Here is a 27,606-nt window from a genome sequence, read left to right as displayed (position 1 = left end):
GGACAAGAAAGTCAAGTGAGACCTTGTCGTGTCAAATCTATGCAGCCCTGGGGACTTTGGTGAGTGCCCTTTGGCTATAGGTATATTTTCCCCTGATGTGTATGTGTATGTATGTATATATATATATATATATATCTTATATCTATCTAAAATTTACACACACACACACACACACACACACACACACACACATACATAGATATCCTGAACTTCCAGGTACTTTCAGGGGTGTGTTAGAGCAGAACCTTCATACCAAGCAGATTGTTGAATGTTAAGTTTGAGTATTTATACCTCAGAAAGTGCAAACTCTACAAATCAGGACTGATTTATTGTTTTCCTGATTGTTTAAACTTTAAGAAAGTGACAGATGGAACAGTGGGCAGAATGCTAGATCTGGAGTCTTCCTGAGTTCAAATTTGATCTTAGACACACTAGCTGTATGGCCTTGGGCAAATAACCCTGTTTGCCTCAGTTTCTTCATCTATAAAATGGGCTGAAGAAGGAAATGACAATTCACTCCAATATCTTTGCCAAGAAAACCCCCAATGGGGTTGTGAGGTGCTGAATATGACTGAAACAACTGAACAGCAACAAGAAAGTGGTAGAGTGGTTAATGATACAAATTAAGGGGAAGCTAGGTAGAGTAGTGAAGAGAACTCTGGTCATGGAGTCAAGAGAAACTGAGTTCATATGTGGTCTAGATACTAGTTATGCGACCCTAGGTAAGTTACTTAAACCTTGGTGCCTCCAAGAAAATTTAAAAAGAAATAATTTAATTTGCATGTAGAAATGTATCTTGATTTTTGGAAAGCTAATTATTAAAACATTTACTAATGCACCATTGTCTGTACCTAATACATATACTTGAGGGGCAATAGGCATTACTCCAAGTGTGCTTAAGAAAGGCTAGGGATATGTGATTTTACTGTTAAACTTTTGATATCACTGTTATAGGGAACAATCAAATGAGAAAACCCCCTTTACTTCTTTAATTTGCAGGGTTAGAGTTGACCAGGTCAGAGGTGTCAAGTCTAGATTAGGGCCCATTCTAGTACAGTCAATGAATAGGGAAATATTTAAGAAATGCAATTGAACACATTTATGCATTTATGCAGTTGTATAAAAATGCAATTGAATGCAGATAATGTTAATATGTGGTTTTCTTATGCAGTGTGTGACTTCAGAGATCCTTCCATACAGTTTAGTGGCCTTAGTTTCTATTTGAATTTGACACTACTGGTTTAGACCACTGAGGGTTTAAATATCTTGTCCAGGGTCAGAGACCCAGTGTGTCAGAGGCAGGTCTTAAACTCAGACTTAAACTCTAGGTCTTAAACTTTGAGAATGACTTTCTGTTCATCATTCCATCATAACCTTTCCTGCAAATATGTGTGTCTTCAGACATATACACATGTTAAATGTGTATATCAGCAGAATGAAGTTCAATTTTTCAAAAAGTACATAAACTTCTGTGATATATGTCAGAGTAAATAAATACCATTGATGTAATATTCATTTGGTGTATTGATTTATATAAATTGTGATACAGATTAAAATTCAGCATTCTGAATTAGCTCAGAGTACAATTTCTGTGTGGCACTCCACTTGAGTCCTATGTCTACCATGCCTCTGTACTGAGTGGATGCCATCTAATAGAATATCTGAGCCTAAGCAGAGGTAACATTTGATCTAATCTAGGTTTTGATCTAATCTAGGAGATGAAGTATTGTTCAAATATTAAAACATGAACATTACTATTTGTATTTTCTGCTCTTTGAGGAGGCAACATGCTACTGTAGAATAGAAGCTAAGTTTGAAGTCAAAGAACTTGGGTCCAGAAATTCCCAGATATGTTCCTTAATACCTCTATGATCTTGGGTGAAAGGCTTAATCTCATCGGATTGCAATGCCCTATTTTGTAAAATGAAGAGACTGGACCAAATGATCTGCTTTAACTCTGATGTAATGATTCTATGATCATTCTTAGGAATTTTTCACTCCAAGGAATCTTCCACCCATAGATTCATATACTTAGTACACTGTGATCACTTATCTCTAGTATCATAGAATTAAAATGGAAAAGACAAAATAAACCCTCTTTCCTGCTTTCTTCCAGGCCTTCAGTATAGAAAGAGAGTCCATATAATGATTTGGAATGGACTTTTATAGCAATGCTTTTTTTTTCTCTTTCCTCCTTCCTTTCCCTTCTTTCCATCCCTCCCATCTTTAATTTAGTTCATGGATTAAAGAAAAGGAAAAAGAATGAAATTTCTTCCCAGTTCATTAGCCACAGGATTCATAGAATCTACAGGTCCTTATCTGAATATATTCTGAACTGGTCCTGGTTTAGGGTTTGTTACTGAATGGCTGTTTTGACTCAAGCTTGTTCAGTGACCTCACTGATAAGAGCTCATTACTGAAACCACTGCTACCTCTATCTCAATTCTTGACATTGTCATTTTTCTTCCAAAGTACAACTTGGAAGGAGAGAGGGACAGAGGAGAAAAAGAGAGAGAATAAAGCTCAGATAGTTACCCTTTTATTTTGGCCTATGGCTCTTGATTCTGTTACCAAAAGAATTATTATAACCCTAAAGGGGAAAAGTATAGTCCTTTATCCATTCTAGCACTACACCAGAATTTAAGAATTTGCTACACCAGCCTCTCCCTACGAATTCTTTCCTTGGGTCCAGGGTGTTTTCCTAGAGTCAAGAGATTAAGGCATATTTTTCTTGACTACATATTAGATTCTGAGAAAAGTCTTATGTATTAGGTTGTGTTTTAAGCTGCCCGAGTTCTTTGGTGTAGAATATATAAAAAAGCAAAGGCTAGGATATCAGTGGTGTGATATCTTTTCATTTAGCATGAAGCATTGAGATATTGTATAATATTGGATTTATGATCAAATGACCTAGTTTTGAATCTTGGCTCTGCCACTTAATAACTATATGATATGTGAGATAGCCTAACAATGTCTATGAGCCTCAATTTCTTCATCTGTAAAATGAGAGGTTAGAACTAGATGACTGTTCTATCCATGACCATTCTGCCTTTCTGATGGGCATTTATAAATGACTGACCAGCATCATCACAATAAAGAGATTCAGGGAAGCTAAACTATTTAACTCATACCCTAAATTCTTGGGAAACATGGAGACAGCATATAAAAGAAGGGAAGAGCCTAGGTCTTTAGTTTGATATCCCCTAATCTGAAAATTGCATCTCATTTATAAATTAGTTGATAGTCTACCAAAATTCCTGCAGCCCCCAAAATGAGCCACTTTGGAAGTTAAGCTAATATCGAGACTTTTGAATCTAGATAGACTGGTAGGCAGCACACACATATCCCATCACTGGTAGGCAGCACACACATATCCCATCATCATTTATACATTCAAAGCCTCCGCTACTTTGCAGGCCCTTTCAATCAATTAATCAATAGTATTTATTAAGTGTCTACTATGTGCCAACTTGTACCCAACTGACCTAACTTTTGAGATTCCAGGATTATCTACATGCCACAATAAGACATTGGAAGAGGTTTTTATACTTTCTATATATTGTATGTTTGGCATACATCTCAGTATCAATCACCTGCCTCATTGGATGGAGGAACTTCATCCAATTATGACTATAGAGCTGAGTGGGTTGAGAAAGAAAGAAAGGAAGAAAGAAGAAAAATAGGTAAAATCTCATTATGTATGCATGTATGTATGTATGTATGTGTGATACTATTCTTGGAGTCATGTTAGCTGGATGACTCTCCCTATGTGTTTTTTTAAAATTTTTTTTGTGAGGCAATAGGGTTAAGTGACTTGCCCAACATCACATAGATAATTATTAAGTGTCTGAGGTTGAATTTGAACTCAGGTCCTCCTGACTCCAGGGCAGGTGCTCTATCCAATGCACCACCTAGCTTCCCCCTCCTTTTGTGTTTGTAATTATTGGACTGTGTGGCATGTGTCTGTTGGAAAATTATTGTGAATTGGATAGTGAATAAGATCTTAATCAAGGAGGATACCAAAATATTGAGAAATGATGATTCTGTATTACAAGATTACCAAAAAATGAATCCTTAACAATACTGTCTGTTTGGTATGGTTTTTTTTAGGTTTTGGCAAGGCAAATGGGGTTAAGCGGCTTGCCCAAGGCCATACAGCTAAGTAATTATTAAGTGTCTGAGACCGGATTTGAACCCAGGTACTCCTGACTCCAGGGCCAGTGCTTTATCCACTGTGCCATCCAGCTGCCCCTAACAATACCTTCTAAAACTTTTCTGGATATAACTGTGTCAGAGAATGTGGGATCCTGGGGGATGGGGAAGGAGAGAGAGAGAGAGAGAGAGAGAGAGAGAGAGAGAGAGAGAGAGAGAGAGAGAGAGAGAGAGAGAGAGCTGTAGAAAGTGAATATAAGGTAATGCCCCATTTCAAGGAGCAGAATCCCAGTAACTAATAAAATAATCTAAGGATCCATAAGATAACACATCTGGGAGCAAAGCAGAAATGAATAGTGAAATTTCAGCAGTAATGAATTCAAAGTCAAGTGTAGGAGTGGAACATCATGGAGCATGATCAAGAGAACACAGAGGGAGTCTCCTTGCGCTTTGAAGAGTGATGATTTGTTTAATTTCCTGAAGACCATGTGTTTGCTTACAACTCCATTCCCCTCCTACTTCCCACATTTCAAGTGCTCAGGTGCAATGCATCTAAGTTGGATTTTGATACCATTTCAGTCAGTAATGACTAGATACAAATGTATCTATATAAATGTACAATGTATCTGTGTACAAATGTACAATGTATCTGTGATCTCATCAATGTGAGTTCCTCCATTCAATGAGGCAGGTGATTCATAATGAGAAAGGGCATAGATAGGCAGAATGTTCAATTTATAGAAAGTATAGTTTCCCCCCAAAAATCTTCCTCCAATGTCTTTCTGTGGGGGTAGACTAGTAAAGTACAAGTTGGCACAGAGGAGACACTTATTGATAGATTGATTTAAAGGGCCTATAAAGTTGCAAAGGCTTCAAATATGTAAATGGTGATGGAATAGATAGATACCTGCTGTCAACCAATTTACCTAGATTTGGAAAGTCTCACCCTTAACTTGACTTGAAAAGTGATTCATTTCTTGGGCTACAGAATTTCTCATAGACCATCAACTAATTTATAGATGAGATGCAATTTCCAGTAATAGTGAGAATATATAAAACAATGAAATTATAGATCATTGAAGAATTGATAGGTATGCTGAAATTACCAAGACAGAATCTAGAACCTGAGACTCAATCTCCATCTTTCCCTCTCATCATTAACACAGCCAGAGAACTAACCAGTACCCAACATCCTTAATTAAATTTTGATCTTGTACCCCTTAAGGGAAATACCATTATCTAAATATTAGAACCTTACAAAAGCATGTATCTTTTTCAAGTTCTTTCTAGCCTCTCTGACTCTATTTTTAGATCTTACTAAGTACCTAAATCCTCCATTCCTCTGCCCCCCCCATCCCAAATTCAGGGAATACTCTTCAGTGAATTCAGTTAAATACATGCTCTAGAATTATAGCTACCATTAATATGACCTTGCCTCCTGTGAGGATAATCTAAAGGATAAATACACTATCCATTAGTTAAGGAGTGTTAAAGCTGGCAGGGACCCCAGGAAACACAATACAAAATGTCACAGTTACAAGAGATCTTACAGTATAGAGCATGAATATTAAGGATGGTGAAAACCTTAAAATAGAGGACATAGAAGACATAGCAACCAATGTTGTATTTGGAGTCAGAGGACTTGGATTTAAATATTAACTCTTAAATCTTGATCTGGGACTTAGATCATGTCACTTCACACCTCTGGATCTCAGGAAAAGGAAGAGATTATACTATATGTTCTCCAACCTACTCCCCAGTCTAACTCTTCTCTTATTGTTACAAAGAGACAGAACATAGGTAATGAATGTAAGAACTCAAAGGGTCCTTAGTATATAGAACTTAAAATATAAAAACTGGGAGGGATCTTGGAAAACATACAGAATGTTTGAACTATAAACGGTCACGGAATATAGAATATTAGAGCTGGGAGGGACTATATCTATATATGTATATATATATACATATATGTATATATATTTACAAATACACATACACACATATATTTTTTACAAATTTATTCACAATTTACAAATGAATTTGTAATGGTGATTTAAGGGTGCTAATAAGGCAGATAGGTAAAATGAGTTCTGCCTAATAAGTGCACTATTTCCATAAATATACTAAATGCAAAAGTCTTGTGGCTATGTGACTATAGTTAATATATTATTATTGGAGAGGAAAAACACTTCAAAGCTGTTTTCAAACTGCTCCAAGAAGAGAATCCTACAGCCCTTGAATCTGAAAAATATAATATGTCATCGAGGGGCTTTTTCTTTTAGGTAAAATGGTCTAAATGTATCCCTTTTTTTATTAAGTTCATCATGAAAGAAAAAAGACTTTAAAATCGGCCCTCAGAACAGGAAGAAAGTATAGGGTGGGGAATCAGCTCCAGGCTGTTTTGTAGAAGTAAATAATGCTAATGACCAAACAACGATCAATTAGTTCCTTGACTTGAGCAACTATTGGATTTGCTAGCAACCATGTCCAAGTGAAAGTACTTCAGAGACACCAAATGGCCAACACTCCTCTTGGATGAAATGGTATGTGGTCGTTGCTGCCTTTGGCTAAGTTTCCAGTGAGCAGATGTCTATGTAACAAAACTCTCCCCCTCCATCTCTGCTATCACATAGACAGCCTTTATGCAAACACCAGGGACAGGATACTTCACAGACACTTGATATTTCAAGCTGTCAGTTCAACAGTCATTTATTAAGCACCTACTGTGTGCAATATATTGAGCTAAGAACTTGGCAGAGGGTGAGATTCAACCACAAGTCCTACATAGGCTGAACTTCTCCAGTGCATTGAGTATGTGATGGGAATGCAAAAGAAGCAAGACTCACAATCTAGTGTGAAGATTCACTTCAGCTTAGTAACAGGTAGGTGGTACAGGGTGTTTGATTTGGAGTCAGGAAGATATGAGTTCAAATCTTACACCAAGCACTTATTAGCTGTGTGATCCTGGGTACATCATTTAACCTTTATATCCTCCGTTCTCACCTCTGTAAAATGGGAACAGATTGTTGTGAGAATCAAATGCATATACATAAGCATACATACTTATACACATACATACACATATATGTGCATGTGTGTATAATTATAAATATATACACACACAATCCTTTGTAAACCTCAGCATCCTAGATAAATGTTAGCTTCTGTATTATAATGTCCTGTGCTAAAGTATTAGGGACCAGAATTGCAGTAGAAGCCAACTTTGCTTGAATACTTCCATTTTAAAAGTGTTTCATGAAGCTTGAAGCAAGCAAACATAATTTTCATATCTGGAACCCCCCCCCCCCCCAGCCATTGCAAGTTTCATTCTCCCTCTTCCAGGATGATGTCTAGCTCTTGAGGTCAATCTAATCTAACTGACCTTTAGATAACCATTAACTGAACTCTCTCTCTCTCTCTCTCTCTCTCTCTCTCTCTCTCTCTCTCTCTCTCTCTCTCTCTCTCTCTCTGACTCTGTCTCTGCCTCTGTGTCTCTATCTGTTTCTCTCTCTCTCTCTCTCTCTCTCTCTCTCTCTCTCTCTCTCTCTCTGTATCTGTGTCTGTCACTCTCTTTTAAACTTGCACATCTACAGAATGTTCCAAGACATTCTGGAAAATTCTGACCCAACAAATGCTGTATCTGCTCAAATATACTAATTTTTTAAAATTTTGCTAAGGTATTTAAGACACTTCCATTCTTAAGAGATTAGGCGACATCTTCTAAAGAATTGGTTTCTTGCCAATTATGGCAACTTCTTTTTGTTAAAAAAAATTAAATTATTTTTATTTGTTATTTTTCAAAATCTAACCTCAACAAAGACATTTGTTCTTATTTTGTGACATTTAATGAATGAAAGAATTAATGAATGAGTGAAAACATTTTAAAAAATGATTTGCTATGTGTTAAACACTATACTAATACAAGTAGGGGAAAATAATCTTTACCCTCAAGGAACTCGCATTCTACTAGGGGAATATAATGCATATAATTAATATTTTCTTTAGTTTTCAACACTAAAAGATGATGAGCATCCAAGAGATAGCTGAGGCTGAGAAGTACTGTGTATCATGTCCTATTGAAAATCTCTAGCCAGGAAAGGGGCTGTGGGTACCTACACCACAGTTAGGAGCAGCAGTTCAATCCGGTAACTGGATGTTACCTCCCCAAATAGAGGCAAATAAAGTGAAAAGAGCAGAGGGTGAAGTTCAAACTGGAGTGGAAGTGGGAAGCAGGCAGTTCAAGTCTCATCAATATACAGGAGTGGGTAGATGGGAACAGGAATTATGACGAGAACAAAGAAGGATGAGCATTTGAGAAAAACTCCAGAATCCAGGGTTCTGTGGGAGGGAGCTCAGGGCTAGGAAACTAAATAGCAGGGCCTCAGTTTTCTTCTTTTATGAGATGGGGGAAGGTCGCTGACTTAAATTACAGCTAAAATGCTTCTGACTCTGTGAATCTGGGATCTTCCCAGTTCTAAAATCCAATCATAGGTAATGTTGTTGAGGAAAAAATGTTATAGTCATCTAGGAAATTGCTTTCCTATTTACTGCTGATGTTGTCCAGCAAGACCTTTTCCTTCTTTAGACCTCAGTTTAACCATCTGTAGAATGAGGGATTTGGATGAGACAATCTCCAAGGTCCAATGATCCTTTAATGTTCAGGATAAAGATTGCAATAAGGCAGTATTCCCTTTCAGTTGGCCTTTCATTCATGATACTTCTACCTTTTAGCAGGGCAGCACTGTCAGAAATTGGGATTCACACCCCTCGCTCGAGCTGTTCCAGGGCAGGCTGCTGTAAAATCCTTTTAGGAGAAATACACAACAAGAAGCTAAATTAATTCACAGCAAAGGCAGACCCATTAAAGAACATCAGCCATGCAGTACCAGAGTTTTGAGCAGCTGTATCTGCCATTACAAAGCAAAGCCCATGGGAGAGAAGGGAAGGAAGGAAGGCAGATATTTAACGGAGTGTCTGCCCCTTGGTTGCCATAATGGCAATGCTAAAAATTCATTGCCACACATAGTCAATGGAGAGGGATTGAGGGCAGATGGTCCTAAGAAGGTTAAGCCCATTTCTTTGGTCCCATTCAGTTCTTTTTTTCTTCCTTTCTAACCTTCCAGGATGCTGATGGGGGAAGGGTTCAGGTAGGGAGGGAGTTTTATAAAGAAAAACTTTCCTATCATCAGAGCTGTCCAAAAGGTGGACTGGGCTCCAGGAAAGCTACCCGCTTACCTTTTGGAGGAAGTCTGGGAAGAAACTAGATGGCAACTTGGGGATAAAAAGAGGTTTATTTTTCTTCCTGTCCAAACTGGATTAAAAGTGACCCCAGGTGTTCCTTCCAACTCTGAGATTCTGCGATTTTGGTATCATTTGCTTGCGCCATCGTACTCAGGTTAAATCTTATTGGGGAACTTGGGTCCCAGAAGCCAGGTTGTGGAATTTTGTCTAGTAATATCATCCAACTCTCCGTCACACTCCACTGCTGTTCGTATTGGCTTTTTCTTGCATCAGCCCCTGGCTCTGTCGAATGATTAGGTAGCTGACAGGCTGCTCGCCACTCTTGGAAGTGATTTCCGCTTACATTACTTCTTGCTCTTATCTTTATTTTTAATTTACTCATCCCCTGCTCTCCCTTTAGGGGAGAAAAGAGCCCTCACACACGTCTTGATGCCAAATCCTTCCATCAGAACATTTTTTATGAAAGATACCCCAGACAGAAGGAACAGACATAATAAGTATTCCCCGCTGTACCACCTTTCCTAGGAAAGAGTTTTCATTAACAGAGAAATAGGGGCCCATGTATAACATTCATCATCTTTGTCTCCTCTCTCTTTGCCTAGCCCTCCTCCCTTGCTTCCCCAAAGTACAAGGAGACACTGATGTCATAGAACAAGACCTTGACTGGGAATCAGAATCAAAACTGACCCTTGCAACCCCCTGTGTAGCCTTGGGGAAACAATTTCCTGTCTCTTGGAAGGTTTGGATTAGATGATCTCTAACTAGGATCCTTTCTAGCTCTGACAGTCTATATTCTCCCAGAAATTCATTCTGGTCCTAGCATGCTATATTCTAAGGTCCTTGCCAGCTTTAAAATTGCTAACCAATGATTAAATGTACACAGCAGATTACTTGCAGTAGCTTAAGTCATATTTTCTGACTGGACCTTCCTGCCACTCAAACAGATGCATCCCACTAAAGCAGTGCATTGAGCTGGGGAAGAAGAAGTTGTTTGGGCAGGCTTACAGGTCCATGTCTATTTGGGTGACAGATGTCTGTATGCAAGAGGGTCTTATGCATTTGGAAAATGAAGTTATTTGGCCGAATCGATGGCATGTGACTGGCTGTGAGTGACAGATGTCCATGTGCTGGATGCCCCTCTTTGTTTCCTAGGCAGTCATTTTTTTAAAAGAGAGACTAATTTGTAATAAGAAGGAATCAAATAGCACTTCCTTCCTTAACTAATTACCCCCAAACTTATTCCCTTTCCCCCCCAAAAAACGCACACCCAGTGCTTCCTACTATCCTTCCCATACTTGATATAGCCATTAACTACCTAGTTTTATCATATTTTTCCTCCTACACCTGCAAAGTAGCAGAAAAAGCAGAATGGTACTGGGTAGGGACTGTTCCATTTGGACCTACAGTGGTCCCGTCCTCTCTAGGTCTCATAGGTTCTATCTTCACCAAGCCAAGACAATGAATTAGAAAATTTAGAAATCCTTGACTCCTCTGAGCCTGTTTCTGATGCTCACTGAAAATGGTTGCACTGATTGGTTTCTCTGAATTTATTTTATTGACAAGTTGTTTTGGCAGATTATAGAGACAGTCAGCAACATGGAAGGCAGGCTCTTTCTGGAAGGCTAATGAGGGTGGCCTTGCTGGCTCCCCTGGTGTTGTACCATTGCCAATTCTGCCCAGATGCTACAGGAATAGCAGTAATAGAACCAGATAGGACAGGTGTCAGCTTAGGACCCTGGCACAGAATCACAGGACCATAAGAGGGCATCTTGTGCAACTTTCTATTTTGTTAGAAAATTTCTTCTATAGCATCCCTGAAAGTTGGTAATACCATCCTGCTTGAATATTTCTAGAAACAGAAAATTTACTTCTTTCAGACTCACTTTGCAATACCTCAAAAGATAAGGAATTCTTTTGAATATTAACTCTCCCCCCTGCCTCTCTATAACTTTCATCCATTGGTTATAGTTCAGCCTCTGAAGCAACATAGTATATCTATTTATCCTTCCATATGATGTTACTTAGAATAGTTAAAGACAAAAGCAACATTTCTCCTTTTGTCTTCTCTTTAAGTTTAAACATTTCTAGTTCCTTCAAATAATTCTCACATGACACGAATCCAAAACTTTTCTCCTTCTGATTGCTCTTCTCTGAATATTCCTCTTAAAAGGAGGCAATCAGAATTTGACTATATATAATCTAATAAGAATGGAGGGTGGTGGGTTTTTATTTGCCTCCTTCTAGACAGTAGATTTGTATTTATAACCTTTTGTTGATTATCACAGCTGTACTAAATTGTTATTTATATTGAGGTTAAAGTTGACACAGTCTTCTAATTCTTCTTTGGGGTAGGGTTTAGAAGGCAGTGGGGTTAAATGATTTGTCCAAGGTCACACAACTACTATATCTCAAGTGTCTGAGGCTAAATTTGAAGTCAGGTCTTTCTGACTCCACACCAGCATACTATCTGATTCTTTTTTTTTAAAATATGAAATGTCTTCTTAACCCAGTTAGGTATGGTGACTTTAGAGTGGCAGGTGATGGAGGAGTTGGGTGCCACAGTGGATGGTGTACTGGGTCTGGAATCAGTTCAGGTCTGGTCTCAGATATATACTGACCTGGGCAGGTCACTTAACCCTGTTTGACTCTGTTTCCTCATTTATAAAATGAACTAGAGAAAGAAATGGCATACCACTCCAATATCTTTGCCAAAAAAAATCCCAAATGGGGTCATGAAGAACTGGTCACAACATAACAGCAACAGCAATGTGACAAAGCTGAGATTTCAAAATTGCAGGAAAAAACATCTCTAGGGGAGGGATGGATATATCTGTCTGAGCAAAGCATATATGATGATCATCCTAAGAGCATAGGTTTGGACTGAAACACTTATGTCAGAAAGGTTAAATCACTCATCCCAATTCACATGGATGCTAAATGAGGGAGGTAGGAAGAGTCCATGATCTTTCTACAGTCCCAAGCATGTATGATCATAGGATTGCAGATTCAGTGTTAGAGGGGATCATAGAGATCATTAAATTCAAACCCACTCATTTTCCAGGCAAGGCAAAGAGAAATTTGGTCAGAGCAGGGAAGACTATGGCATGCAGATGAGAAACTCAGGCTACCAGTAGTTTAGTGTCAGAGCTGGGATCTGGACCCAATTTCTCTAATTCTTTATTTTTGTTTAGGTTTTTTTGCAAGGCAAATGGGGTTAAGTGGATTGCCCAAGGCCACACAGCTAGGTAATTATTAAGTGTCTGAGGCCAGATTTGAACTCAGGGACTCCTGACTCCATGGTTGGTGCTCTATCTACTGTGCCACCTAGCCACCCCCAATTTCTCTAATTCTTAGGTTAGTCTGTGTTCCACTTCAGAACAATCTCAGGTCACTGAAGAACTCCCAGTTGTCCTTCCTGCCTCCAAGGCTTCCAGGGTGACCTGTTCCCTCCTCTGGACTTTTGACTCATGGACTTGCACATTGGCTTTCTTAATAACATGACTCAAAGATAATGAAACTGTCATAGTCTTATTAGCAGGAACTTTGTTGTTCATAAAGAGGAGGCTAGAGGTAATGGTCCCACATGGGTGAAAATGGCACATTAGAAGCAAAGGTAACAGAAGGAGGGGGGAAACATCATTTGCCATCAAATGGTGGCTTTTTAAAATGCAGAGAATCACTGATCCCCAGCAAGCATGATTTTTTTAAATCTCTCCCAGAAACTGACTCATCTCCAGCTATTTCTACAAAAAAAGGGTTTGGATCCCTTGAAAATACTCACCATTATGCATTTAGTGGTAGGTCATGGCTATTTAATTCAGACTTGCTCATGAAAGGGAAAGAGAAGGTTTCTCTTTCTCAGCTGAATGGGGAGACCAAGCATAGTTCACTGAATTATATACACTGCTGACCAGGAATGAAGATGTCCTCTTTGACTTTCTCTGAGATGGGAAATATGAAATCATTTTGTCTTTATTGGAGGCTTCAGGAATTTGAATGTGTGTATATACATGAATTACATTCACACACATGTATATATATACACACACAATATACACGTGCTTGCATACAGGTACACACATATGTTTATTTATGTATAATTTATGTAAATATTATATTTATGTATAAAAATATGCTTCTGTATCTTTTGGGGGGGATTTCTGCAAGGCAGTAGGATTAAGTGACTTGCTCAAGGTCACAAGGCTAAGTAAGTTTTAAGTGTGTGAGGCTGGATTTGAACTGAAGTCTTCCAGATTCCAGGGATGGTGCTCTATCTACTATGCCACTTAGCCACCCCTTTTCCATATCTTATAATAGTTTTCCTGCTTTTCCTAGTCCCCTCCCTATCTTTTCACACTTTACTACCCTCTATGAATTCTATGATATGACAACATAACCATATTTGCAATTTTTAAAATGTGACTTTCCATCTCCAATATCTATCTTTGTGCTGCTTGTCCCCCATGTTTGGGAAATTCTGTTTCTTTACTTTCACTTCTGAGTTTTCTAGGTTTCCTTCAAGACTCAGTTGTGGTCCCATCTTCTGCAGCAGACCTTTCTCAAACCTCTTCCCCCTGAAGTTACTGATGCCTCCCCCTCTCAGACTGATTTCCAATCTTCTCTGTTTATATCTTGTGTGCATCTTGTCATAAAAAGGTTAAAGTTGTCTCCCTCATTAGAATGTAACACCCCCCCCCCCAGTGCTCAGCATAGTGACTGGCACACAGTATGCACTTAGCCACTCATTGACTAACTGGCTGGAGGTTGCATGCTGTGGAAAGAGTAATCTATACTTCCTGAACCATGAGTAGAGCAGCCCAGAAGTTTGAAAAACTAGGGACCATATCAGCAGTGACATTGGAGGGAGGGACTACAGAGATGGAGAATTTCTTTTGGGAGTGGGCAGGGGGCTTCAGCAGTAAGAGGTGATACAACTCAGGGGAGGAACTGAGTCATTTCCACAGGGCAGACCCATGGTGAGTTTAAAGAATTTAAAGTTTGCGATGATATTGCTGGCATCCTCACAGACATCCTGAAAGCAGGACCACAGTCCTCAAGGGTGACCATTAAAATTTGCAGCAACATGTATGAGGTTTTAAATGGCCACTGACTTTCTGGTGAACAATGTACATACAAGAGAGGAAATGTAAGCAACTCTGAGAACCTGATCCATCTTCAAACACAGGACAAACATATCTGAACCTGGGGAAGGCATCTGGCACCTGCTGCTAAGGGATTAGATCTAGTAGATTCAGTTAAGGCAAAGTGCAGGTTGAGATGCAGATTTATGCAAGTTTATTATGGCTGAATGCTGTTTTACTGGAACACTGCATCTGCCCTCCGATTATGGGGTCCCAGAATAAAGTAGCTGGTAATTTAAATCTAAAAATAAAGGGAAAACACACCCTTTTCTTAGAGTATCTGTTGATGTTTGAAACTAAAGGTTTTCTGAATTTTTTATAAGTATCAGTGTTCCCATAGTTCAAATGTGCCTTTAACTGCAAATAGCTTTTCATCCTCAGATAGTGTTCTTCTTTTCCATGGAGGTCATCATTTAGTAAAACATATCTGTAATGGTGGGGAGGCCAAGCTAGCATGTGAAAATGTCCAGCACATCACTGGATACATCAATCTCTATTTTAAACTGTTCATAAGTCAATCAACAAACATTTTTTTAGCAATTGCTATGAAACCTGGACAGTCTACCAGCACCATACCAGGAAACTGAATTGCTTCCATTTAAATTGTCTTAGGAGGATTCTGAAGCTAACCTGGCAGAAGATGCCAGACAATGAAGTATGTTCTAGAGCTAAATTGCCAAGCACTCAAACGTTACTATATAGAATGCAACTGCAATGGGTTGGCCCCATTGTTTGAATGCCAGATGTATGCCTGCCAAAAAGACTATTTTAAGGAGAACTCACACAGGGCAAGGGCTCAATGGAAGATCAGAAGCAGTGATACAGGGACACCCTGAAGGTCTCCCTTAGGAACTTTGGAATCAATTGTGCAGCATGGGAGGCATTGGTACAGAGCTGCCCAGAATGGCATCTTGAGAAAAAGTGTTGAGTTCTGTGAGCAAGGCAGAATGGAAGCAGCTCAAAGGAAACATGAGATGTGTAAGTTTAGAATAAACATCCCGGTCCTCACATGGACTATTCATGCCCACCCAGTGGTACAGCATTCTGAGCTCATATTGATCTGATCAGTCATAGTCTTATTCCAGACACCAAGTATACTAAAAAATGAAATGGTCCCTTCTATCAATGAACTTATATTCTATTTTAGAGCTGGGCATGATATAGGTGACACAGCAGATTACAGTATTGCTTCTGTAGCCAAGAAGACCTCTGTTTAAATCTGATCTTAGCTAACTACTAGCCCTGTAACCCTGGCAAGTCACTCACTCTTAATTTCTTTGGGTGTATAAAGGGAATATTAATCATACCTACTTCCAAAGGTTTCTGTGAGGACAAAATGAGACAATATTTAAAAGCTTTGTAAACTTAAAGCATTATGTAAGTGTAAGCTATCATTAGGTACACAAAAAGTAAGAGTTGAGACTCTCTGTGTGTATACAAAATAAATACACTAAGTACTTTCAGGGAATGTACTAATAACCAAGGGTTTCAAAAGGCCTTCAAAAGCCTTGGAAAAGGGGTGGCTAGGTGGTGCAATGGATAGAGCACCAGCCCTGGAGTCAGGAGTACCTGAGTTCAAATCTGGTCTCAGACACTTAATAATTACCTAGCCCTGTGGCCTTGGGCAAGCCACTTAATCCCATTACCTTGCAAAAACCTAAAAAAAAAGTGCTGGAAAGAAATGTGGGATTCTAACAGGCAGTGTTGAAGAGGAAGTGTATATTGGAAAGAGGGGGCAACCTAGACAAAGTCACAGAGGTGAGAAATTCATTATTATATGTGAAGAATAGCAGGAAGTCCAGTTTAACTGGATGGAAAAGTGCCTGAAGGGAGGTAATAGATAATAAGGTTTGAAAGATATTTGAAGTCAGTTGTAAAAGGCTCTAAAATGCCAAGCAGAGGAATTTGTATTTGTGCTAGAGATAATAATGAGACACTAGAATTTATTGAGCAGGGGAATGACATGGTAGATGTCAACCGTAGGAAAGTCACTTTGGCAGCTGTGTACATTGGGAAGGGAAGGGACTGGACAGAGAGCCCAATTTGGAACCTGTTTAAATAGAGTGGTTAAGAGGTGCTCTCCTGGTAGGTTTACGAAATACTGGGTAAAAAAGTGCCAAGGTAAAGTATTGTTTTATTCAATCAATTGAGGGGAAGGGAGCCATATGGGAAAGAACCCTGGACTTAGCAGCGGGAAAAACTTTGGCTTAGATCCTGGCTCTGACACTTACTAGTTAGGTATTCCTAGGTAAATAATTTGTCCTCTCTGAAGCCTCAGTTTCCTCATTTGTAAGAAGAAGATAATAATGTTTACAATATTTGCCATCAAGTATTGTAAGGAAAATTTATATAAACCTTAAAGTACTGTATAGATATGAATTATTATTATTATTATTACTATTATTATTTTATTGGGTATAGATACTACATCTTGGAATAATTTTGGATGTTTTAGCAGGATTATGAGAGTGAAAAATGCAAGGATGAAGCATCATAAACATTCTGCATTCTGCAAATGGACTGCTTGGTGCTCCTGCCAGTGTGGAGTCCTTCACTATAATATTGTCTCCACCCTGTATGCTCCACTTATATTTTCTAGAGCCTTCTAGAAATTAGATCTCTGGTGATTCCCTCTTTGACCCTCTGTAGACTGGCAAACAGTGCTGGTGAAAGAAGTAGAGGTCAGCCCAGACTAATTTAGGATATTGGGTAGAGTCTTGAACTATATGATGCTACCACATGACCCAATAGATCCTGAGGAGCCTATCAACTTCTGAAATACCCTTAGGCATTACAGATGCTAAATGACATAAACTGGTATCCAAATAAATCCTATTCAACTTCAAATGCCATTTTCCACTCATCACTGTTCCACAACCAGAGCAGATTCTATCAGTTGCAATCCCTGCCAAGTCCCAGCATCCAAATTTGCATCCTTATGGTTCCAGTCACCATCATTGAGACTTTCTAGACCAAAATATCCTTTCCTGGTCACCACCTAACTATATGTATAATCTCTCCTTAATAGAATGTAAGTATCCTTAAAAGCAGATACTGTCATATTTTCATGTTTATATCTCATAGCAAGCTTGTAATACATGATTTTTCACTCATTCATATACTAGTCAGATACCAGTCATCATATCCAGTAATAATTTCCCAATTTAGGAGATTTTAATATCCAGGCCCTGGAGATATGTCAGTGGCATAAGTACTTGACCTAATAATAATAATTGTCTATAATCCCTCATTTTGTAACTTGACCATAGTCACAAAGCTAGGATTCAAACTCAGGTCTTCTGACTCTAAGTTTAGTTTTAATGCATTACAATACCAAAGTACATTCAATATCAAACAGAACTAGGGGAGAGGTGGAGGGCCAGGTGAACTTTTTCTTAGGAATGCTTCTCTAAAATTCCAAAGAGACATATTTTTGAGCCTGGGCACTGAGTCTATCTTGCAGAGAGAGAGAGAGAGAGAGAGAGAGAGAGAGAGAGAGAGACAGACAGACAGACAGACAGACAGACAGACAGACAGACAGACACAGAGAGACCCAGAGACATAGAGACACAGAGAAAAAGAGACACAGAGACAGAGAGAGACAGGGACAGAGGGAGACAGAGACAGGGAGACAGGGATAGTGAGACAGAGCCAGAGACAGAAAGACACTCAGAGAGAAAAAGACCAACAGACACACACAGAAGAGACAGAGCTGTTTAATGTTAACTCCTGGCTAAGTCTAGGGTAATTTGTCCAAAGATAAAGAGAGACTCATACAGAGTTACACAGTTACTAAGTGACTGAGGCAGGATTTGAATTCAACTCATTCTGACTCTAAGCTTAGCGCCCTATCCACTGCATTACTTAGCTGTTAGCTTCCTGGGTAAATCTAAGGTTTTTGTCCAGGGTTCTGCTTTGTCCTTGCCCATAGTTTGGTCCACTTCTTTATAGCAAATATGTAGAAAGCAATAAAAATCAGCTTATCTTTATCTGGAGACAAAACCCATTATAAAAATGCAGACAACAAATACACTAGATTTAAGACTTCCTTCTATCCACTGAAGAAAATAAGGAAGTGTAGAGTGAGGATAAGTTCTGGTCCCAGAGTAGCAGCAAATTCTGTTCATTCTTAGGGTCAGTAAGTGAGTCAGTAAGCCAGACAAGACTCCAACTGCTCATGATTATATTGTCTGATGCCCTTCCCTTGCAAAAGATTGAATTCTGTTGCTTGCACACTTGGGCACCTTACCCATTTCTTTTCCTCTTTGCTGGGTTCTGAGGTTCCCAAACATTCCTATTAACAATGCTTCCACTTCCCATGATCCTTTAGTTGTCCCATCTGAGAAAAAACTATATTTCTCACAGTATAGCCCCTTCTCTTGATAATATCTTGATCATCAAGATATCTTAATATCTTGATCAAAATATGGAGCTACATAGACCTAAGTCAATAGGCACTTTAAACTTTTGGAAAGTGAGATTTCCAAGCTGAGAAATTTGTGATGCTCATCTTTGTTCAGGAAGGTTTGGTATCTTGGGTCCTGCCTCTTCAAAGGCGGTCCTGATAGAAGATTCCCACACATTATCCTGACTTCTTTTTATTGGGGGGGGGGGGTTGCAAGGCGGTGGGGTTAAGTGACTTGCCCAAGGTCAGACAGTTAAGTAAGCATTAAGTGTCTGAGGTCAGATTTGCACTCAGGTCCTCCTGACTCCAAGGTTGGTATGTTTTCTATCATGCCATACAGCAGCTTCCTATCCTGACTTCTAAAAGAGATGTGTAAGGTTTTGAGGATATTTGTTTCCACTTGAATAAAAACTAGAAACACCCAGTGGTTGGAACAATTAAACTTTGTAACAGATTAGTTCCTTGGGGTCTATAATTTAATATTAGATTCATGTGTAAATTTAGGGGTGGGTGGATTTGTCAAAGACCCCAAAGATGATATTACTCTTAGATGAGTAACTGGGTGACTATAGATTTTTAAATTAACAGTGTCTGCAGATCTGACTCCTCTTGTTCTTGAGGTTTATGTAACTTGGGGTTGGTGGACACAGTGTACCTCAGGATACACAGTCTCCCTTATACTGTCATGATACTACTGGTAGACATGGAAAATGCTAGAATGACCACTGCAGTTTGGAGGTACAAACAAAGCTGAGTCCATAACTGGATGGAGGTAAATCCAGAACTATTCAATTCATTTTAATTAGGCCTGGAAAATCCTTTTAAAAATGAAGAACACAGAGGTCTTTCCTAATCCCTGTAGTTGTTAGTGCCCTGCCTTCCTGACCATGTATTTCTATGTATAGTTTTTGCAAATGCTTATGCCCATGTTATTTCTCTCTTAAGAATTAGCAAAAGTTCTTTGAGGACTGGAACTTTAATTTCTGTGTTAATATTCCCAGCACCTAGCCCAATTCCTGGGCATAGTAGGGGTTAATCAGATACATGCTGATTGATTGACAGTTGTATTTAATGTAAATACTGTCTTCGGTTTCTAAAGAAACATATTTTACCTAGATCTTCTTTTTTTTAGGTTTTTGCAAGGCAAATGGGGTTAAGTGGCTTGCCCAAGGCCACACAGCTAGGTAATTATTAAGCATCTGAGACCGGATTTGAACCCAGTTACTCCTGACTCCAAGGCCAGTGCTTTATCCACTACGTCACCTAGCCACCCTTTTTTTTAGGTATTTTTACCTAGACCTTTTATCAAATTTGTGGAATCTCAGAATTGGAAGGGATCTTCAAAACCATCCAAACCAACCCCATTCATAGAAATGTGTCTTTCATATAACCTTCCCCTAAATGGCCACCCACCTAGAAAGAGAGAAAACATTACCTTTTGATTCACTTTATTCCACTTTGGGAATCAGGACTAAAAATTTAATTCAATTGTTCAATAATTGTTAGGAAGTAGTTTCTTACATTAAACCCAAATATACCCCTTTACAACTCACAGTTATTATATCTAGTTTTTTGGTGCCAAGAAGAAAAAGTCCTAAACCTCTTACACATAGCAGCTCTGTTAAAACTTGAAGGCAACTATCATATACTCTTTAAGTCTCTGCTTCTTCAAACTAAAATTTCAATTTCTCATTCCCTTTGCATCCATTTTGTCTTCCTGAGAATTTACTGTATCTTATTGATATCATTAGAGAATACTGAAAACAATACTCTTATCAGGAAAAAAATAGTCTTATTAGGAAAAAATAGAATCGAACAATCACTTTCTTTGTTATGGATACTTATCAATGCAACTCAAGGCCATATTACCTTTTTTGGGTATAATCTTTTATTATTGATTCATTTTGAGTTTACAATCTACTAAAACTCTAGGAATTATTTATATGACTAATCAGTCTTGCCAACCTTTCTCCATTCTATATTTGTATGACTCAATTTTTTAATCCAAGTGCCAAATGATATTTAACTTATTTATTTTTACATATCACCTTAAGAGATCATTGTTCTAGTCTTTTCAGATCTTCTTGGGTCTTGGCTCATTTATCCAATATCTAACCTGTCTGCCTCTAACCCACTTTTGTGCCTTTCAAAATTTGTTAAGTTTATTATATAAACCTTCATTAAGATCATGACTGAAAAATAAGAGAAATAGGGTTGTGGATTTTACAAATGGCTAAAACAGGAATCCCATACTAGGCATTTGATTAATTTCAAATTGTTCTAACAGTACTCTCACTTCTCCCATATTGGCTTCTCTTACGTATAAGGATGTTGGAAAACACTTTATCAATCAGACAATGCTTGTGGTACACAGGACTAGGAGTCCTATCAAAACATGGTTTGACACCTGTAATTGTTAGTGAGAACAAATGACTCTCTCTTTTTTGGAATATTCACAAATCATGCTTTTAATATGTTCTAGAATTATGCCAGGAATAGAAGCAAAGTTCATCAGCTTATATTTTAATGAATTTTCCCTCCTCACAGTTTTTGAAAACTAGGACACATTTGCCCATCTCTAATCCTGTATTCTTCACAAGTTTTCAGCAATCATTTAAAATGGCTCAGCAATAATATCTACAAGTTCCTTTAAGACCCTGGAATATTGTTCATCTGGGCCTAGTGATTTAAACCTGAATGAAACTTGTAATTTTTTCACTTATCTTGTGTTTCAGTTCCCTGATAACTGTATTTATTCTACACTTCCCAATCTGAAGACCATTTTTCTTGGTAGAGAAAATAGAAACAAAATGAGTTGAGTAGTTTTGCCTTCTCACCATCATCTACTCTTATCATCCCATCTACTGTAAGCGGCAATCCTATTCCTTCTATGATAGTTCCTTTTTGTTCCTGATATTTTTACTTTCTTTACTCCTCTACTTGTTTTAAACATCCAGTGTATGCACCAGTTCTTTTAAGAGGTTTAGCATTTTGTATATTGTTATAATGAAGTCACTAATCTTCATCCCAAATTAATTCTGCCAAATATTTTTTTAAAAAATCTGAGTAGGGTGATGAGTTCCCTATGTATCCACATTTGTCTCCTTAGATAGATTTACCTCCCTAAATTTGATTTCTTGTTGGAATTTATTGCATTTGTGTTCTCAGAATTTTGTTCTTTAAAATATCTCATTCATCTTGAGCCAATTGATTAGACAATGGAATTCTATCTATCTTTTTCAAAATTCTTCAAAATCGCTTTCAAAGTCTAGGACATGTACCCCAAATTTTCTCTACTAATATATTATTTTTTCCCCAGGGATGCCAGCATTATACTATGGTCAGAATTTGAGCAAGAACATTGCCTCTCTCATTTGAAATACAAAATTATCATTAAGGAAAGTTAAGAACTCATCAGCTGTCTTGACAGATGGGGCATATTCCAGCATATGTCCATATATTATATCATGATGTCTTGGCAATCTGGTGACACAGTACCCTGGACCTAGAGACAGGAAGACCTGATTTCAAATCTAGCCTCAGATAATTACTAGATAGGTGACCCTGTATAAGTCATTTAACCTCTAACTCAGATCCTTTATCTACAAAATGGGTGTAACAACAGAACTTGTAAGGCTACAATGAGATAAAATTCATAGAGTTTTTCAAATCTTAAAGCTTTCTCTCTATATATATGTCAGCAAATCATCAATTATTCAATCCTTATTTCTGGATTTTATATACATACATATATATATTATATATATATATATATATATACCCTGACTATAACATATGTTGCTCTCAGCATTGATCTTCACTAAGATGTTCTCCACTAGTCTTTTTTCTTTTTATCTTCCTCCCACTCTGGTTCATGGATTCCCTCACATGAGTATATTTATATATCTTGATAAACAATCTAACTCAACCACCTTGTTAATTTAATTTATTCACTTTTGAATAAAAATATTTTTCTAATGACACATTCCAGTTCTGAGTTATATTTTACCAAATCTTAGTGGTATCTATAAGAGAGAGCTGATGATACCTTGTAGTTGGGACGAGAAGGGAGAGTATTTATGGTACAGGTTACAGGCTATATAAAGTCTTAGATATATAATGGACAGAGAACAGAAAGTAGGCCAATTTACTTGGAAAATAAAGTAGGAAAGAAAGTGATACAAAATAAAGCTGGAAAGAACTAGAGACAGATTGTAAAGGACTTTAAATGCAAAACAAAGGAATTTGTATTTTTTTCCAAGGGGCAATAAAAAGAGAGATGGTTTCAGATCCTGAAAAAACCTCTATGAACTGATATGAAGTGAATTGAGCAGAACCAGGAGATTATTGTACACAGTAATAGCAAATTATAATGATGAAGTGAAAGACTTAGCTCTTCTAATAAAAGCAATGATCCAAGACAATTCAGAAGGACTCATGGCGAAAAATTATTATCTACCTTCAGAAAGAGAACAATTGAACTTTGAGTACAAATTTAAGTATGATTTTTCTAACTTTATTTTTCTTGCTTTTTTGGTGATTGGGTTAATATGGAAATATGTTTTGCATGATTTCACATGTAAAATGAATATGGCATTGCTTGCCTTCTTAGTGGGTAGAGGAGTAAGAATTGAAGGAAGGGAGAGAATTTAGAGTTCAAATTTTTGAAAAAAGTGTTAAAAAGAGAGATCAATTAGGGTGACTATTGTAGTAGTCTAACTGAGAGGTAATAAGGACCTGAATGAGATTGATTTTGATTTGAGCAGAGAGAAAAGTATGGATGAGAGAGATGTTGAGGAGACAATATCAATAAGACTTGGGGACTTACAGAGTATATGGTGGCAAGGAGGGTGAAGATTTGAGTCCTAGGCTTGGAGTAAGGAAGACCTGAGTTCTATCTGGCCCATGTGAATATCTCAACACTATAAAAGATGAGAGAGGAGGGTCACAAGCAGAGCAACAATTAGGGATTTTTCCACTTAGAGGAAGAGGCTTCATTTGATGGTGGAGGGGAACAGGGTCCCTAGAATAATTATAGGAGGGGTAGAGGAAGAGGGAAGTTTACTCCTGGGAATCATGTGCTAATTTCTAATGCAATGTAAGAAGAATTTATAAACATTTATTTAGCACTACTCTTATGGGCAAGGTACTGTGCTTATAAAAAACAAAACAAAAATGTGCCTGCCCTCATGAAGCTTTTATTACACTTGGGGCTACAATACTGAAGCAGTCAAATGAGTACTTTATAATTGGAGTCAAGTTTGGTAGTTAGTATAATAGTCTGGATAATAGGCAATGAAGTTATAAACTAGAGTGGAGGCCTTGTGAATTTAAGTTCCTTGAGGGATTGCATTTGTAGTTTCTTTTCTTTTTTTCTTTTTTTTTTAAATTTTATTTATTTTGAGTTTTACAATTTTCCCCCTGATCTTAGCATTTGTATTTTCAACACCTAGTACAATATTTATCACATAGCAAATTTTTACTAAATACTAGCTGATTTGACTTGGAGAGAAGAGAATGGATGAGAAATACACTGAAGAGGCAGAATCAACAAGACTTGGGAACTGATTGGATATGGCAGATGAGTAGATAGTAACTCTGAGACTATGAACTTAAGGGTGTATTAAATAAGAACTTATGGTAATTTGAAGAAATCATCAAAAGAGATGGTATAGTGACAGAAGAGAAGCAGGTTCAAGATAAAGTATTAATGGTCATCCATACTTGAAGGATAGTATAAATATGATGATCCAGCCAATGATACTGAAGAGTGTTCACATAAGGGGACATCCATATCAAGAAAACTGAGAGAGAAGAGAATATGTAGGAAAAGGTGGTTATAGTGTCAAAAACTGCGGAAAAGGGGGAAAAATGAAGGGTGGGGATGGAAAAAAGACTGCAAGATTAGGCAAATGAGAGATTGTCAGTATCTTAGAAAGGCCTCAGCTGAAGGGTGAGGATGGAAACTAGGCTGAAATGGGTAGAAGAAAGGAGTAGGATTAGAGAAGACAATGATCATTGAAGATGTAGAGGCAAGGGATATAAAATAATTTTCCTGTAAATTTGGCTATTTGAAGGAGGTGGTAGATAGGCTTTTATATTAATTATTTTTGCTAACTAGATACTAGTTCTTGCTAACTAGGTACTAGTTAAATCATACATGGTTTGATCTGGATGAAGGTCAAGAAAGGGGGAGGAATAAACCCACTTTTCTACCAACCACCTTTCTCCTACATTACCATCATCTCTATATACATGTTGGTTATTGGCTATTAATTATCAGTTACTATCAGTGAGCTTTTCTCCATTTTCAAGTGATGATGAGGGATTAGACATGGTTCTAGGTGCTATAACAAGACTTTATCTGTTGATTTAACCATGGAAGAATGACTAAGACATCTCAACCACCTCATATATATGCAGAGGGTAGGGTTAGCACGTAACTCATCCTTGGGACCATAATGTGGTTCCCCAAAGTTCTTATCAGTCATCTCTTCATTTTCTCCTTTTTTTTCCTCTCTCTCCCGCAATTCTCAGTGAGAGTCCTCCAAAGGAGGAAAGATCATGTTTCACCTTGAGGGAGACTCAGATTAGGCTCAGAGATTAAATGTAGAATCATGTCTTGTCTCCATCATCTGACCCCAAATACCTAGCCCTATAAGGGTAGGTTAAAGATTAGAGATTGTCTACCATTTTCATCCCCAAATTCCCCATCCTACTAAAGGCTTTGGTTTATGGAGCTGTTATTTAATAATAATACCTAGCATTACTATATCCTTTTAAATTTTATGAAGCAATTTATAGATGTTATCTCATTTGATCCTCATAACTATCCTATGAAATTGTTCCTATTATCACCTCCATTTTACAAATAAGGAAACTGAGTCAGAAGTTATGTTACTTGTCCTAGATTTAAACTTAGATCTTATTAACTCCAAGTCCATTGCTCTATCAATTATACCACCTTACTGTCACCTAGAATGCAGCAGCAAAAGCTGCCAAAGGAAGAAGAAATATTTGGTTTCAATTATGCAGACACTGGTGAAAGCTCAGAGCCAAGAATGTTGACATTCCTACCTCATAGTTTTCTAGTGAGTCCTCCCCCATTCTTACCATTTTATAGAACTACAGCTATTATCAACTATACCTCAGTGGTGTCTTAGGTTAATTCTGATCTTCTTTCTGAGAAGAATATAAACATCACAAGCAAGGCCTTTACACTTCTTGCCCTGGGAAAAATTTTCCACTGACATAGATCTCTCCTCTCCTTATGTTGGCAGTATCTCTGGTCATAAGAGAAGTAAGAAACATGGTTCCTGCCCTTCAGGGTGTTTGCACTCTAGCTGGGGAGACAAGATATACACAATAGGAAGCAATTATAAAGCCATAGAAGACATATTATAATCAGATGCCAGATGGTGTGGTAACAACTAGGAGGCTACAGAAATCCAGAGATAGAAAAGTTGATGGTTACCTCAGTTTAGTGAGGGGAGGCTTAATCACAAATACCTATCCACTCTAAGTGGTACACTGCAAAGAGTGTTTTGATTAGTTAGATGAACTGAGGTCAAGTCTGGCTTTGCCATGAAATCCCACTTTCTTGGTCTCAATTTCCTTATCTATGATATGTGAGGGTTAGATTGGATCAGGGATTTTTAACCTGACAACTATGACTTATTTTTTTAATCCATATTACAAAATGATTGGTTTTATTTACCATCTTAGATGTTTTATTTTATTTTTTAAAGCATTTTATTGAGAATGTAGTCAGAGACTTCTTCCCTGGACTGCCAAAAGGGCCCATGACACATGGAAAAAGAAAAAGATAAGAGCCTCTGGACCAAATGTTTCTTTCCTGGTCTAAATATGATCCTTCAACCTTGACTAAGCAAGTCAAAATGTACATTTCCCATTTTTTAAACTATGACAGTACTTTTCATCTCATGGCTCAGATGAGTGACTAAGCATGTGACTTAATAGAGTAGTTTTAGATAATTGCCTGAATTTCATAAAGGTTAAGTCATTTGCCCAGGGTCATATAACTAATCAATGTCAAAGGTGAGATTTAAAACCAATTGGACTTGACCTTAGGCTTAAACATCTATCCACTATGACAGACTATCTCTTTAATGGCTTATAATTAAAAATAAATGAATGAATAAATTAATATACATATACATCACATAGTCACATATATACATACATATTTATTTATATGTATGTATATACACATATATTCACAATTTATATATCAACTTACATATAATTATACATTTACACATATGTATATATATACTTAATGTATCCATTATTTATAGACAAATTTATGTGCAACTATTGTTATACACAATATAATGTATGTCTATAGAGATAATATGCATGTAATATATGGGTACACACACATATATGTGAGTATATATATGGAGAAAGAGAAACAGACAGACAGACAGAGATAAAGACAGAGAAAAAGAGACAGACAGAAAGAAATTGGTAGGATTGTAATTCTTGGCCCAAAGCAGTGTCAAAGACCAAACTTAAGACTGGTTCTCTCACATTATATAGTTCAGAGCTCTTACCTCTTTAACCTATTATAGTGTGAGTTGCTATCACTGCACTCTTTCAAAATTATGATTTGGGGAATTAATCACTAGGTGTCAATGCTCCTCT

The 27,606-nt window shown here is 37.6% G+C and overlaps 1 long non-coding RNA gene across 1 annotated transcript in view; it reads left to right on the top strand.

The window, feature by feature from the left end:
- Positions 1-7,005: 7,005 nt before the first annotated feature.
- LOC141494982 (uncharacterized) overlaps positions 7,006-27,606 on the top strand; it is a 73,963-nt gene continuing 53,362 nt past the window's right edge. The window contains exon 1 of the long non-coding RNA XR_012470608.1: positions 7,006-7,034. This is a non-coding gene — a long non-coding RNA (uncharacterized LOC141494982). The remainder of the gene's footprint in view (positions 7,035-27,606) is intronic.

This window comes from Macrotis lagotis, chromosome 8 (assembly GCF_037893015.1).
Source record: "Macrotis lagotis isolate mMagLag1 chromosome 8, bilby.v1.9.chrom.fasta, whole genome shotgun sequence".
Classification (NCBI taxonomy): domain Eukaryota; kingdom Metazoa; phylum Chordata; class Mammalia; order Peramelemorphia; family Peramelidae; genus Macrotis; species Macrotis lagotis.
This window is presented reverse-complemented; position numbering and strand designations above follow the sequence as displayed.